Genomic DNA, 3,675 nt, shown 5'->3' on the forward strand with positions numbered 1-3,675 from the left:
CAGGAGGCCTTCCTGTCAGTAGGTCCACCGGCAATCGCAGCTCACGTCCAAACATCAGCTTTGCCGGTGAATACCCCGTAGTCTCGTGGGCGGCAGACCTGTAGGCGCAGGCAGCTTCTGATCCCATGAAGACTGATCATTGTTGCACTGCTTGGCCAACTCCTGGCCCAACGTCCAATTAAACCTCTCCACCATTCCATCTGACTGTGGGTGCAGAGGAGTGGTCCGGGTCTTCTTGATACCCAGAAGCTTGCAGCACTCAGCAAGGACTGTTGACTCAAAATTCCTTCCCTGGTCGGAATGGAGCTCGTTAGGCACACCGAAGCGACAGAAGAACTCCTCCACCAAAACCTTGGCGATGGTAGTGGCTTCCTGGTCAGGGATGGCGTAGGCTTCCGGCCACTTGGTGAAGTAATCCATTGTGACGCAGATGTACCTATTTCCGTTCGTCGTCAGAGGCAAGGGTCCTGCTATATCCACTGCCACCCGTTCTATTGGGGCTCCAACCTGGTATAGTTGCAGTGGGGCACGGTGACGCTTCTTGGGGCCCTTCTTTGCACAGCACACCTCACACGCGTGACACCATTCTTCCACGTCCTTCCTCATGCCAACCCAGTAGAACCTTTGGCGCAGGCGACTCAGTGTCTTCTTTACCCCTAGGTGTCCGCTGGTGATGCTGTCATGCATTTCTTTCAAGACGCCTTCCGGGACTTCACAGGTAACACCGTGGACCAGTAGTGGTCAAGACCATCATGAGAGACCCAGCGTCGCTGCAACACCCCGTCGTCTATCCGAAGAGTGTCCCACTGAGTCCAGTAATTCTTGGTGGTAGGGCTTTCTCTCGAGATTACTTCCCACCCAGGTCGCGTTGACGACTGACTCAGCCACTCCATAATTGGTCTCAGATCTCGGTCCTCCGCTGCAGTTTTCCCAAGTCTTCCCATGGCACCTCCGCTGTCTGTTCCACTGTAGTGCGGCGGCACATATTCTGGACGCTTTCCCTCTGGAGGCAATGTTGACACTCCGGTAGGCAGGGCGCCGGCTCAAGCTGTCCGCGTTACCGTGTGTTAGTCAGATCGGTGCACAATAGTATAGTGATGCTGCTCTGGTTTACCTATCCAGCGAGCAAGCTGGCCCTCAGGGTTTTCAGTGACTTCAGCCACCGCAATGCAGCGTGATCCGTGCGTATGGTGAAAGTTGCTCCGTACTGGTAAGCATGGAAAAGTCAAGGCTCTTGACTACTCCCATGAGTTCTTTCCGGGTCACGTAATAGTTTTTCTCGGCATCTTGCTGAAGAAGGACACAACCCTTTCCATCTCGGAACATTCCTGGGACAGTACTCAACCAATCCCCTCATCACTGGCATCACAATCCAGTATAAAGGCTTAGAGGGGTCTGGGTAGGTGAGTACGGGCGAGCTGATGAGGGCCTCCTTGAGCTTCTCAAAGGCAACCTGAGTTTCCGCTGTCCACTCAAACTTGCGCCCTTCTTCGTCAGGAGGTGCAGTGGTGCAGCAATCATGTGAAGCCTTTCACAAACCTGCGGTAGTATGAGCACAACCCGAGGAAGCTCCGCAGCTCCTTCACGTTGGTGGGTGTCAGCCAGTCCCTTACCGCAGCCACCTTCTCAGGATCAGTGCGTACTCCAGCCTCGCTCACGATGTGTCCCAAGTATTGGACCTCCTTTTGGAACAGACAGCATTTCTTCGGGCTGAGCTTAAGGTGTGCAGCTCTAAACCGGGCGAAAACCTCTGATAGCCTTTTCATCTCCTGCTCGAAGGTCTGGCCAAAGACAATCACGTCGTCGAGGTAGATGAGTGCCGTCTTCCAGTGAAGTCCTCCAGCACCCTCTCCATCAGCCGCTCGAACGTGGCCGGCGCGTTGCACAGGCCAAAGGGCATGACCTTAAACTGCCACAGGCCTTGACCGTAGGAGAAGGCTGTTTTCTCTTTGTCCTGCTCCGCCATTTTAACTTGGTGATACCCAGACTTCATATCCAGTGTTGAAAACCACTTGGAGCCCACCAAGGCGTCGAGCGTGTCGTCGATCCGTGGGAGTGGGTATGAATCCTTGATGGTGAGATCGTTGAGGGCTCGGTAGTCCACGCAGCACCTGAGGGAACCGTCCTTTCCTGACGAGCACTACAGCAGACGCCCACGGGCTGCTGGACCGCTCGATTAACCCTTGTTGCCGGAGATCATCCATTACCTCATCCATCTCCTTGCGACGGGCTGGTGCCATCCTTCGAGGAGCTTGCTTCACTGGGCGGTGGCTACCTGTGTCGATGTGGTGCTCTACCAGGTCCGTACACCCCAAGTCCAGGTCTCCTGTGGAAAACACATCTGCATTTCTCAGAAGCTCCCTGAGCTGTTCCACTTGGGGTTCCTCTAGACACTTGGAGCTCCTGTCAAACAGATCGCGCAGGTAGTCAGGCAGCTCCTCCTGGGGCTTCGTCAGGGTTCTCCTACAGACACAGGTTCTTGGTTTCTGGTCGATCTCTTGGCACAATCCCACCATGGTCCCTTGTTTTATTTTCTTTGGGCTGAAGGAGACATTGGCCACGACGACAGGCACTTCCGCTGCAGCAGGGTCTACCAAAGTACTTCTACAATCACCCCGTTTTCTACCGGGCATCGACTTCCACTCTCTACCACACACAGGCTAGCCGGGGGCACCGTAATTTGACAGGGTAACAGCATCTCCGACCTCGGAGGAATAATGGTGGTGCGCTTGACCGTCACTGGCAGGTCTCCCTTGTTCACAGTCGTCAGTGGCACCCTCCTTCCTCCTACAGTCAGCTGCTTAGCGCGGAAGTCCAGCTCGCACCTGTGGGAGACAAGATAATCCATACCTAGGATGCAGGGGTCATCCATGTCGGCCACGTACACAGAGAGGAACTCTTCCTTTCCTCCGAGCTCAAACTTCACGTCCACTGGGCCTCTGAGCTCTGCGTAGTGTCCTGTGACTCCGCACAGTCGATGCGGCGTCTTAGGAAGCCGACGATGACTCACCACGTCAGGCCGCACCAATGTGCGTTCCGAGCCTGTGTCGACGACCACAGGCCACAACACTCCGTCAACCTTGCCCTCCACTTGGCAGCTTGTCATGGTGGTTCTCTTGCACACTGATATCTTCGGGGCATGTACAGGACAGACTGGTCGTTGCCCCGTGAACCAGTCCTTCTTAGTTTCCCAGTGGTGGTCCCTCGTTGGGGCACATTTTCCGACACTCATTCTACCAGTGCCCCTTTACACCACAGGTCCAGAACATGGGTCCTTCCTGGGCTTCTTCTTAGCGCACCTTCATATTCCTTCTTCCTCTTATAGCATTCGTTCTTCTTGTGCCCAACCTTCTCGCAGTACCAGCACGTTCCTTGGAACCTGTCTGTGTCGCTGACAGCGCCCTTTCGTGCGCTAAAGCCAGAAGTCGAGTCGTCCCTGAAGCTTGACAAGCTAGACCTAACAAGAGACTCGAACTCCATGGCACGTGCCAGAGCTTCCTGCATTGATGTTGGCTTAGCTTGCTTTACTTGTATCTTCAGCTAAGGGCTGTCCAGGACATCGACGAATTGATCACGCAGCAAAACCGTCAGCAGGTCAGGGCTGGCACCTGGGTATGCCTTGTGCGCCATGCTCTCAAGGTCCTGAGCGAGTTCCTGAAGAGACTCGGCGCGCCT

The sequence above is a fragment of the Eriocheir sinensis genome, chromosome 53 (genome assembly GCF_024679095.1).
Source record: "Eriocheir sinensis breed Jianghai 21 chromosome 53, ASM2467909v1, whole genome shotgun sequence".
Lineage (NCBI taxonomy): Eukaryota > Metazoa > Arthropoda > Malacostraca > Decapoda > Varunidae > Eriocheir > Eriocheir sinensis.